This window comes from Gallinula chloropus (genome assembly GCF_964237585.1).
Source record: "Gallinula chloropus genome assembly, contig: HAP1_SCAFFOLD_153, whole genome shotgun sequence".
NCBI lineage: Eukaryota > Metazoa > Chordata > Aves > Gruiformes > Rallidae > Gallinula > Gallinula chloropus.
Window position 1 is genome coordinate 133,940 of NW_028168167.1, and position 12,835 is coordinate 146,774.

The following is a 12,835-nucleotide window of genomic DNA, read 5'->3' on the forward strand; positions in this document are numbered from 1 at the left end:
ATGATCAGGTTCCGGGACGGCTCTGGGTGGCACGGCCTGAGCTGTGGGTTCAGTGAGACACTGCATTGGGTATCAACAGCTTCATATAATTTTGCTCTAAAGTCCTGTTAGCTTTCTAATATTGTACCTTTCTGCTCTTCTAGTAAACTCTCCTTATCCCAACCCACGGGCTTTTGGTTTCTTGGTTTTGGGTTGTTATTTGCCCCTTCCTTCTCCCTTCCCTTTCCTCACCCCCGCCACACACCTCTCCCCCTCCTCTTTTCCTTTAAAGAGCAGGCAGCTGCGTGGATCTCAGCTCTCAGCCGGGGTGAAACCACGACAATCCCTTCATCAGAACCACAGTTTCTGCTCTGAATTGATCAGTTTTGATTGGTTATCGTCAACAATGTAGAGATTTCTGCTTGCTCAAAATAGTTTACACCAACACATATAAGTATATATATGTTCTTCAGGCCTTGTTAACATGTCATTTAGAACTCACAAATATGCGTAATGTATTGCAGACATCATTTATGTTCAAATCTTAATCTTAAAGAAGTATAGATTTGCTTCATATTTTAAAATATCATGTATTATACACTGAATTTTACCTATGTTTTCCCAGTTTCAAAGTGCAGCACCTGTTGTAGGTACACTGTGGACTTGGAGGAGATACTGTTTTGAAAGGCTGTAGCAGATGAGCCTTCCTATGGGAGCATTTACACTCCCTTTTTGATCACTGCTTCCCAGAATCTTCTAGAAACTACAAAATGTATTTTAAAAATTAATCATTAGAAAATACTGATGTAAAACTGAAGGTCATAGTTGTGTACAAATTAGTGATAATGAAATCATCAAGTGTGCAGATTAGATGTTCAACAGTGGTAGTTGAACCCCAGTGAGCTCCAGAAGTAAAATAATGCACATTAAAGTGTTTGAATCAGCATGAACAAAAAATGGATGGTCACTCTGGTACCCCTTAGCATAGATTCTCACTAGGCAATAGGTCAGCAGTAAAACAATTCCCAAGAAACCTCAACTTTCTAAATCAGAACTTTTTAGCTAAGTGTATAAGATTAGTACAAGTTATACAGGTTTGCAAATAATGGATATGGGAAATTTATCATGTTTATATTATATCTGAGGAGAGGTGGACAAGCATAAATGTCATGAAGAATATATTCTGAAGTGAGAAATATTTTTAAATAGTGGATTTTTATACACACAGCATGAAAAGAAGTAAAATGGTATGAAACCAGATTTTATATATCTTGTTGTACAATGAGCCAGTAAAATCAATGGTATTTGGCAAATATGTGTGTATGTGTGCATGTGATTGGCTTAAATATATGTTCAGGTATTTGGGTGAGAAGCCTCGTTTGTGCTTGCCAAAAGCTACATAAATCCCAGCTCAGGTACAAGATGAAGATGGTGGAGCCAGTTTTTCCAAGCCAGAGAAGTTGGGTGCTTATTTTAGCCTGGAATGATTTAAAAAGTGACACTACATCAGTACTAAAAGAATGCTAAAGCAATATAGCTAGAGTCAGCATCTCGTCGTGGTTATTCCCAGTTGAAAAGTGCACTGATAACAAAGAAAGGGAAAGTTACTTACCAATAACCAATTTCTTTTGAGCTATCTTGTACGCATATCTTGCTTTGCAAGTGATCATTTACTAAGGCTCTTGAAGTCAAGGACTTTTTTTCCCCCCCTTCTTTTGCACTATCTAGAGAGATTACGTATTTTCCAGTCTCTGTACTCATTTCATTCTCAGACATGAAAGACATGCCTGCAGTAAGACCTTCCCTTAGCTATCAACTACATGTTTCTCCAACATAAAGAGACTTCCAGAGAAAACACAGGGAGATCTGGAAGTGAATGCATGAATCTCAGAAGAATCTCAAGCACTGTTAAATATCCCTTTCTTATTTGAGTGTTTGCTTCATGAACATTCATGCGCTCTTGTGTGTTTGTAGGAAGATGTTTAGACTCTCCGGTGAAGACTGGCTTAACTTCTGGACATTCATTCATAGAATTAGTCTGAGGTTTAGAAACTACTCTCCTGAGTGCTGATATTCATTCATTTCCTTTTGAAGGTAGTGAGCAAGATACTTCACTGGATATATGCAGGTCTATAGATTTTGAATGATTGCACTTCCTTGTTGAATCAATAATGCACAATTAATGTTTCATGTTCCTCAAGAATTCAGGAAATCAGATAGAAGTTTAAACCCAGTTCTTATTTATTTAGAATCTAATTTATCATATATGAACTCAGTTCCAATATTTTCTTTCATAGCCATTAAGAAAAACAAATACCCACATAGGTAAGAACTGAGACGGAATCAAATCTTTTAACCATTTTAATGTATCCAGTTTGGTATCTTTAAATGTAAATATATTTACATATATATTTGTTGCACAAATGATATGGACTTGTTCTTTTAGTTAATTGAGAAGTATTTATCACTCATTTTGTCTTATATGAATTGTGTTCAGTAATTCCATAGAAATGTTTCCTACAATTTCAAGCTTCTGAGCAGTTTTTAAATAATTATAATTTGATTAAGCCATCACCTTGGCATATTCCTTCCCTAACTGGAATCCTCTGCTCTCAATGACATTGGGCAGGGATACAAGAGAGAACATTTACTCATAGGTTAATAAAAAACCTCAAGATCTGACATTTTGTGAACTATCAACTTAAAAAATTGTTTTATGACATTGGGAATGCAGTAGTTACACTTGGCTTCAGACTAGTTCAAATATTAGACCTTAATATGACAGTATTGCTAACTTTTTTTAGGTTTCTCAAGATGTTCCTAAAATTCATACTTACACGTATGGTCTTCACACAATACACATAACATTTTATTTTGTTTAAATTCAGACTCCCTGTAGCCTGGTTCCAAAGACCCAATGCCTGTTTGCAGCTGGAGTGCATTACGTGATTCCATCTTCTACTTCAGTTTAATATAAAAAACCCCTGTTACAAAAATCCAGTTTAAACTTTCTAGGAAGTCTTCACAATGCCAAACAAAACACAGTAAATGGGAAACTTCCTTAAATTACATTGATACTTCTGTCTCAAAGACTGTTTAGGTACACACAATGTAACTCTGCAGAGTGAATTCACATGAATTTTAGTCCATTATGCATATATTAGTCTGATTCATGCATTTCTGTAGCTTCTAGGGTAAGAAGCTATTTAAAGCTTAGTTTTCTGGAAAAGGGTTTGTTTTTTCTCAGCTAGCCACATTTCTCTGTATCTCTGTGTTTCACTACGCTGTGGTACAGTATAGGGTGAAGGTTAAGCCCTAAAAGTTACTGAAATGCATTGTGTCAGTGACAGAATACTCTCGTTACTAGAAACTAGGCACTTTATTTTGTTGCCTTTATTTCAGGCAGTGTGAAACTTGGGGTTTTGAGTTGCTGTTAAAAGCTACACAAATTCTTTTAATTAAATAATTATTTTGCTGATAGTATCCAATCTGATGTATGGCTGAAAGTTTAGCTGCTATTCAGGGTTGAAAGCCATTTTGTCCTTAGTGTTAACCTAGTTTTCATAATTTTTTCACTGTGGTAGAGTTAGCTCAATGAGAGGAGAATATCTGTGACAAGTAGACAGTATTCCAGATTACAGATCAAATCTGATTAGCTCAGAGTAATTACTTTGAAATATTTTTTGGGTTTTATCCATTTGGAACAGGTTTTCCTTTGATTTAGACTTATTATTCATAAATAGAAAAAAGATGGGTTTACTTGAAACAGGCTTTGCTTAAGACTAAAATCTAAACTGGAAGATCTAATAATTTATTGGAAGTGCTCACTGCACTTCCTTTGTCAGTGATTGGCAGCATTGCTTTTTTTCCACCCTACCCCCATTATTTGAAAATTAATTTCATTAAATATTGTGTGCATTCCTTTCATTTACAATGACATAAAAAATTGACTTATGTTTTCAGAATTTATCTTAAATTTTAAATGTTTCTGAGACTTCAGTACTTGATTCAGTTGGCCACCGACACCCTTCTCTTGCCATTTGAGATGCCCCAGAACATCTCACATCCTATACAGTGATTGATTCAGAACTTAGGAGTAGAAGCCAGGTAGAAGCATCACCTAACAATTTTCTTTTTAAATATATGTTAAGCATTTAATGCAATATTAAACAAAAAGAAAACCTGCTAATTTCTCAGAATAACTTGGCTTTCACAAAAGGAAAGGAATAGCAGTGATAGATCGATTCGACAAGGAATGAGGGCTCTACTTCCACTAAAAATTAACAAGAACTAAGGAACATTTTTCTGTGCTTGCAGAGTTGAAATTTTTCAGTTTTGGGAAAAAATCTCTGGGTTTACTGTCATTTATGTGAAACTTAACAAACAAAAGTGTTCAAATCACTATTGAAATTTCTTGGGTTTAGCCAATTGAAATTCTAAGTTTAAATCAAATTTATATAAAAGTTAACCAAAAATATATAAATGACCCCAAGAAAGGCTAAAAAGAGCTTCACAACTATGAAAACTTTCTTTAGTAAGTTTATCTTCCAGAACTACTTTAATAAATTTCTGTCCTCCTGACATATCATCTTTGGAAGAAATAAAAAAGAAATAAAAAAGAAGAAATTCAAACAAGCTTTCCCATAATGCAAAGTCCTCTAGGAAACGATATTGATGAAATTTACAGGTTTATTACTTTTTTGTTTTCTTTACCTGAAAATACTGATAATGGAAATAAGATTTGCCTTGTGAAACTATGTGAGATTTTCCTGTAATTCTACTTTTTGAGACAGTGTTGTGTTATTCATACACAATCAGTAAAGAATAGTTGATGTTTCACTATTTCCTGCTGGTGTAAATTTTCATATGCCTGATGGTGTCATTAAGATGTCAGTTTTCATCTGTTGAGTGTTTGCACAGTATCCACCTACCATTTGGTAACATATGAGCAGACTTCAGGGTTTTTACAGAGCTTTAGTGAGATTAAATAGAGTTCAGTTACAAGAGATTCCCTCGTTTGGAACAGTAAAACAGGTCATAGTACAACTACACTGTCTAGACACTGTGCATAAACTTTGCATAAATGTAAGTTAAGCTGCCAGCAGTGATTGTCATAATGTAGCTGTAAATACCATCAGATGCATTCTCAGTCTATTTATATATTTATTTATTTATTTTAAATAAGCAACGTGCACTGTTTTCAAAGCAGAGCCCTTAACATTTAGGTGTAAAGAATTCAAATAACTGGGTGAGCTAAGTATATTCTGAAAATATGTTTGACAATAATGGCTTGTAACAGCTTGGTTTTCTCACTTCTTACTTATAAGGGAATTATAGAAGTTATTTGTTATCAAGGTGTTATTTTAACACTACTGTTATTGAAGCTGAATAGAAGTTCTATAAACTGCTTGCAATTGGCTAGTTTTGCAGCCGTAATAAATATAAGATCGAAAAAGGTTCTTTTTAAAGACAGGATCTTTACTAAATTGATAAGTAGGAATTCTAAGTCTTAGCGTGCTGTTTGGGATGTTGATAAATTGTAACTTAAAATCACAGTAACAAAGCCTCAGGTACATTTGGAGAGCTTTATGTACCAAAACAAACAATCAGAAAAGACCTAAAGTCAAACTCATCAATCAGAGCGGTGATGGTCTAGCGGAGGTGGTTTACGTAAAAGTCATGGTCAGAGAGGGGATGTCGAATCGCCTCAAAGCAAAGTCCTTACAAAGAGAAGTCAAGTCATGTTTGAGCAGTTCTGGAACCCATTCTGATAAACATCTGAGGGCCCAGTGAAGGGGAACACAGGCACAGAGATACAATGCATATTCTATATACAGACACGTATACATATACATGTACAGACTGATTTGCACTGGAAGGTCCACGGGTATATTGCAGAATTTGGACCAGCAGTGGCATAAAATCCTGAGATAAACTCTGACAGCATTTTAAGTCCTTGCAAACGTTCTCTTCACTAACAAACACAAACCAAGCACCAGAAACAAAAAATTCAGATGCAGTTCTGAATTTGACCTTTTCTGTCCATGTAACAGTTTTTGAAAACTATCTTTGTATCATTCTTATCAAGGAGCTGATAAGAATTTCATCTTCAAGTCCAGTTAAAAGCAATTTTGCTCTCCATTTAAGTCATTTGGATGAACAAAGGCTGCAGCTTTGGACTCCTAAAACGTGAACTTTTGGACTGCTAAGCTCAGTGGGAAAGATATAATATTCCTTTGAACACAATATTAACTGTTTTCCTTTTTTCTCAATAATTTAATGAAGTTCTTGTATCTGGCATAATGTAGCCAGTATTTTAAGCAGTCTTTGTGCACAAAGGGCAGTGGCACTATCGCAGCACAGAGCAGGAATGCTTTACAGGATGTTTCCAGATAGTGGAAAACGGTTCCAATGCTCCTAAGGAGAATGCTATGTTAAAGAGTGAATCAAAAAGATGTAAACATGCTTCTCTTCTTCACATGATTCTCACTAGCATTTCCATGCAGGAGCAAACATCCCTGTGGTGAATATTTACTTATCTTCCTTTTCCATATGAAATATTTGTCTGCCCTTGGCCTTGCCTTCATCTTGGGGCAGGATTTTGTTCAGCAAAACAAAAAAGATAAGATAATATTCATCTCTTCTTGGCAACAGCAGCAAAGCTAGCCAAAAAATGCATTCATCTTTGTCCACATGGCAGTAGCAAGAACAAAGCATATTTATGGTTTTTTCCTATGTATGATAATAAGCCCCAGATAAAAAGTGTATTTCTTTGTCCCTGAATCTAGCAATGGCAAGGACAAAAATTACACAAACCCCAGTGTTGCTTGCAGTAGGCAGCAATGAAGGAAATGTTTTCACTAATTTGAAAATAAAATAATGAGCAAGACCTTATTTGATGTTTTGGTTAGAAGACCACATAGTATTTAGGGGTTTATTAACCATATAATTCCGCTAATATCCAATATTCAACTCAGGCCTCAATATTATATAAATGACTTTGAACTTCATGCCTCCAATTTATAAGATAAAATATACAAACAACCATGAGACCTCCAAAAAGTTAACTCAAATTATATTGGAGTCAAGATTTCTTTACTGTTTCATAATCTGTCTTTGCCATGTTGCTTCTGATTGTGGCCACCGACTTGACCTGCTGTCACTCAGACAGTCTTCAGACTGTCTGGGGGTGTTTTTTATCATTTTAATCACAGGGCATTATCGAAAATATTTGAGTGTAGATGAAAATGAAATGTTTTGTGGATTGTATCAGCTGACCATATTGTAATTGTAAGAGGTTCTAGGAAATTTTAGTTTTCCCTAAAATATCATAGTTTTTCAGATAGTAATGTTTATTTTAATTGTACTTGTAATTCTTTCTTCATCAGTGGAAAGACTTCAAGACAAAATCACCATGCACCCACAGTTACAGATTTTTTTGTTTTTACAGGATTGTAAAACAGCCTCGGGTCAGCTTTCAGAACTTTGAACCACAACATTCCTATCCAAAAGGTTGTCCCACCTTAGGGGTGGCTTTCCTTACCATGACAAAGCACTAAACCAGGAACAAATTCACATCTCTAATGAACAAGAGGCCAGGCACAGAGAGCTGAAACAAAGCATCATCAAGCCCAGATTCATTTTCCCAACAAACTCCCTAGCAAACCTCTTTAAACCCAACACAAATGGCATCGTGGCCGGGAAGATTTTATCTCCAGCCCATTCATAACAAATCAAACCAGACTCCACAATGACCTGTGAGCAACCCAGGAAAGAGGCCCACAGTGCACAGAAAAAACCCCACAGCCACAAAGTCAGAAGGACGTTATGCAATTAAAAGATTTATAAAGACACCAGGGTGTGCGAGATGTTTCAAGCAAGTTTCCTTGGGCTGCCACTCAGGACCCAGCGACCTGGATTATACAGACTCCCCGTGACCGGCTGTCACACCACTTCCCCTACAGCCAGCAGCATGTCCAGCACCTGCAAAGCTGTGAAGATGTAGCTCGTTGCTGTTGCCTCCCTACGGATATGGTATTACTGGGCTCATCTGCACACACCTGGGTAAGAAAGACAGCCAGCTGTACACTGTAACACCTTGAGTAACGTGGCATCTTAGATTGTAGAAAGATATTTTCATTGTCAGGCTCGGCCTGAGCTGTGGGTTGGGTGAGACACTGCATTGGGTAGCAACAGTTTCATAGAAGAGCCTCCCTACCCTCAGGCAGATCAACACTTCCTCCCAGTTTAGTGTCATCTGCAAACTGACTGAGGGAGCATCCAATCCCTTCATCCAGGTCATTGACTGGGCCTGAAGCCCTGGGCATCACGCATGTGCTCCATGACAGCTCCTAAGATGACCCTCTCCAAGGTCTTCCCCGGGACTGAGGTCAGACTGAAGACAAACCCACAGGCGGGGATCAGGTTGGTAACCCTAGTAAGGGATTAACCAGCTCTCTTACCTGACTGACGCTCATCAGCATGAACAAATGAATCATCCAACAGAAAGGGAATAGCTTTTGCTGAGAGAAGCACACAGGCCATCACTTCCATACTGGGAGTCTTGTACAGCAGAACTGAGGACCACATGAGCTGTCTCAACTCTTCATTTTCCACCTAAGACAGAAAGCAGATGCTGCAAGTTACTTGCACACTTTGATAATCCAGGCAGCTTTATCATCATAGGCTACTAGAGAAACAGTTTCAACAGCTGGAGCATCTAAAGATGCTGTGGTCAAAGAGCAGAAGCTCACCTCGAGGCAGTTAAATGCAGCACAGCTTTGAGGTGCACACAATGGAACTCCACTGTTTGTGTAAAACCATATTTTCCTGTCATGGTCAAGTTCTTCCTCATTTTCTGCCCAAAACTACAAGTAGGAGCTAGCACACAGTAAAGACTTGGCACAAAAGACACTGCAGACAAAATTGATCAGTGAGCAGTGCCAACAAGTCTGCTGAGCCTTCAGATGCTACCGAGGGGCTGGATTTAATGACCTTAAGAGACCTTAAGAGACAGCAACAGCACCTCTTGCTGTTACAGCTGCTGTCCAGGGAGGCATCTGCCCAGCTTGATGAGTTTACTGTGAATCCTCAAGTGAGTCACCTTTCTTTATCAGCATCCCTTGATGTCAAAAGAGAAGCACAGCTTACCATTTGTGCTCACTGAAGATTTGGAAGTGAGGGATGTGAACAGAGTGTCTCTCTCAAGTTGCTTTTCAATTGAGATTTGTACTCAGAGCACAATGATTTATCAAAGTGCCACACTCTGAGGTTAGGGTATTATTTGTATTTTTAAATTTGGTGTTCCCCACACAGACTGTACATCAAGTTAGGTTTACCTCCTCCTGTTTCTGGAGTTCCTACAGCCAAGTACATACTCGTACATCTGTACTGCACAAAGGCGCCACCTACTGATTTAGTGAGATCCCATCACAAAGTAATTCCACTCCAGTCATTTTCACAGCATCACAGGGGCTGGAAGGGACCCCCAGAGCCCATGGGGTCCAACCCCCTGCCAAAGCAGCTCCCCAGCTCATATTGCACAGGGCGGCGTCCAGACAGGGCTGGAATCTCTCCAGAGATGGAGACTCCACACCCCTGGGCAGCCTGTCCCAGGGCTCCCTCACCCTCACTGGGGAAAAGTTCTTCCCCATGTTGCTGTGGAACTTCCTGTGCTCCAACTTGCAGCCATTGCCCCTTGTCCTGTTCCCACAGACACTGAAAAGGGGCTGCCCATTTCCCCCTGCATCCCATCCTTCAGCTATTGATAAACATTCATAAGGTCCCCCCTTAGTCTTCTCTTCTCCAGGCTGAACTGCCCCAGCTCACTCAGCCTTTCCTCACAGGGGAGATGCTCCAGGCCCTTCATCATCTCCATAGCCTCCTCTGGACTCTCTCCAGGAGATCCCTGGCTTATTTTATCCCAGGGAGCCCAGAACTGGACACAACACTCCAGGTGGGGCCTGACCAGGGCAGAGCAGAGGGGCAGGATCCCCTCCTGTGACCTGCTGGCCACACTCCTCTTGATGCGCCCCAGGATCCCATTGTCTCTCTCAGCCCCCAGGGCACACTGCTGGCTCATGGCCACCCTGTCACCCACCAGGACCCCCAGGTCCTTCTCCGCAGAGCTCCTCTCCAGCAGGTCACCCCCAGCCTGTACTGATACAATTTTATTTCATTTTGACCCTTGAAAGGGGAAAAAAAAGGAAGTGGAGTTATCATTCCTGCTGGACACACACTAATGTCCTTCCTGTTCTGCCTCGAGGAGCCTGAGAGGTGCCCGGCGGGATCCCCGTCGCTGCAGCGAGGAACCCAGCACGCAGTCACACAAACCAGTTTGTGATAGAAACACTTCCAGGTTTGGCAGAGCCTGACCCTTGGGTTTAAGCCCTTTGGGACAGCCCTTTGAAAAACACTGTCTAGCCCTGAGAGGCCACAAGGCATCTTTTTATACACCTGGGCTGGGGGTAGTACCTCTGCTACGCTGCCATGGAAAAACTCCAGCAGGGCATTTCCTTTCAGCCCAGCCACGTGCTGCAGAGACACAGAAACAGGAAGGTGAACAGCAATCTGGTTATCTTCTGTCATCTTCTGCAGGAGAAATTCAGATGGATAGAAAGATGACAGCATCAGATGAGGCTTGCAAAAGCTGGAAGAGATCCAGAAAACACACAAAATTTAAGGAACTACACAGCCCTTCCCCTACAAAAATTAATCCTTTCATTCAGAAATCAGGAATGGGCAGCTTCTACTCTGAATAGTTTGCTCTAAATGGTTTCTCTTGAGCATATCTATCAATCTGGCATGACCTCAGCCTGGGAGCATGGGAAAGGCAGGTCTCCTTCCATAAGAAAACACATGTTGCAACTAGAAACCAAACCAGAAACAAAACAGGTAGACAGCTACGGCCCAGGATAACCCTCCACACACACCACAGGCCAACAGAATGATGAAGCACGTTGCCAACACTGCAGGCCCAAACCCATTCCCAGTGACAGCTGAAAACTCACCAGCAAGGCCACACTGGCTTCAGCAGAGCTTCTGTGGGAACCGTTCCCTTGCTGACTGACCATGCCTGTCTGCCTCCACCATGGGGTTCCGTACAGCGTCTGCTTTGCCTGAAGCTTTGACAACAATAATAGTCTTAACATCCTGCAGGAGCCTCTGCAAAAGACTGTAGATTCTGAGGAAGTGGAATTTCTCATGAGGTAGAACAAACACTGCTTTAACACATCTGTATCCAACAAGCAACTCCAGCACGTGGCCATCCAGAAAGGAACCCTTCTGCTGGATGGAGCCATGAGTCGGATGCAGCACCAGTGATGCTAACGGCATCCTAGTCAGCTTAAATACACTTCTCCACTCTTCTGTGCCTCCCCATTTACCTGGCAGCAAACTGAAATCCACCTTTACTAGGTACAAATGCTGGCGTGTTAGAAATATCCAACAGGGATGGACCACACAGGGACCCTGGGCAGAAGCCTTAGACACTGAAGAATAAAGTGCAGGACACAAAACGGGTTTTGACCAGTCCTTGTTACTACCAGCTGACTCTGCTTGGTGCAGGAGTTCCTGGACGCAGGTTTTCTTCCCATAAACAAGGTATGTTGGGAAACAACCTTTTATTTCCACATCATCTGCTGAAATGCAATTCAATTCCCTAAGCTGGCAGAGAAACTCTGGGAGGTTTGCTGGTCCACAGTACAACACGGAGCTTGCTAACACTGACGGGTACTGTTGAGAGCAACGCATGTGTAAACAGGAATAAAAGTCTTGCAGGTTCTGGGGGTCTGAAACAACAAACAAGCAGTTGTCACCATTTGTCAGCTTCAGGGTTAAACAGATTTCTGGCAGGAGAAAGCCAAGTTCCAGAAGATCAGTATATGGAAAAGACAGCACCAGCTTCAAGGCAGAAGGGATGTGCTGGCAATTTCCTCTCAATTCCTGACAAGGAATCTCAAACACAGCTGGCAGATCTTCAGTCAAAACCAAACAGGAAGCAAACTGCTTGAGGCCTTTATGAGTGTGAATAGAAACACTCCAGAGAATTTTGACTATTGCAACACTCTCCACTGCTCCCTGGTCAGAGGGCCGAGGATCTGAAGTAGTGCTGAACTCAGAAGTCTCATCTCCTTCGTGAAGCCCCATTTCAAAAGAGCCATCTTCTTTGTCTGTGGTCTTGGTGTCACCCAGAGGGCTCCCTTTCTCCTCTGTAAAGCAGGGGGGGGGGGGAATCTCTGCACAGTCTGCACTATCAAGGCAGAAAGGTGCTGGGTAAAATCTTGGTTTGTGGCAGTGTATGACATACAATGAAAAGGCAAGATGACAGTGTTACAGGGGTCAGGCACTGCACGCTGTTCTTCCTCTGAAGGATCCAAACTGCAAAAGAGATAACAAGGCAAAGTACGAGCCTGAGTTTCAAAACAGTCACAGCTACCTACAGCTCATGGTGCTGCTGCTCTGAACTTTGAGGTATAATCTTGTTACTGCAGTTACATCAGCCTAATTTCATAAAACGTCTTAAACAGTCAAGAATGCATAGGTTGCAGTTGTATTCATTTCTGTATTTCTTTTATCCATTTACAGCATTTAGTTGATAGAAATATTCCTAATTCAAATTATTCCTTTGTCCTGCCACTGATTTTTCAAGATGCTTTCAGATCATCTCGTGTCCATACATTGTTTTGTCTTTACATATTAACTACTTAATTTGTTAGATCAAAAATAGCATGGCCAGTAGGTCTGGGGAGGTGATTGTGCCCCTGTACTGGGCGCTGGTGAGGCTGCACCTCGAGTGCTGGGTCCAGTTCTGGGCTCCTCACCATGAGAAGGACATTGAGGTCCTGGAGTGAGTGCA

At 40.7% G+C, this 12,835-nt stretch overlaps 1 pseudogene across 1 annotated transcript in view; it reads right to left on the reverse strand.

The window, feature by feature from the left end:
• The window catches only part of LOC311204736 (hydrocephalus-inducing protein homolog), a 221,927-nt pseudogene that overhangs the window by 58,520 nt on the left and 150,572 nt on the right, over positions 1–12,835 (reverse strand). Inside the window, exons 15-17 of the transcript in view lie at positions 11,030–12,357; positions 10,453–10,627; positions 8,442–8,595 (exon numbers count right to left, since the gene is read on the reverse strand). The product of the transcript in view is annotated as a hydrocephalus-inducing protein homolog (transcript). The remainder of the gene's footprint in view (positions 1–8,441; positions 8,596–10,452; positions 10,628–11,029; positions 12,358–12,835) is intronic.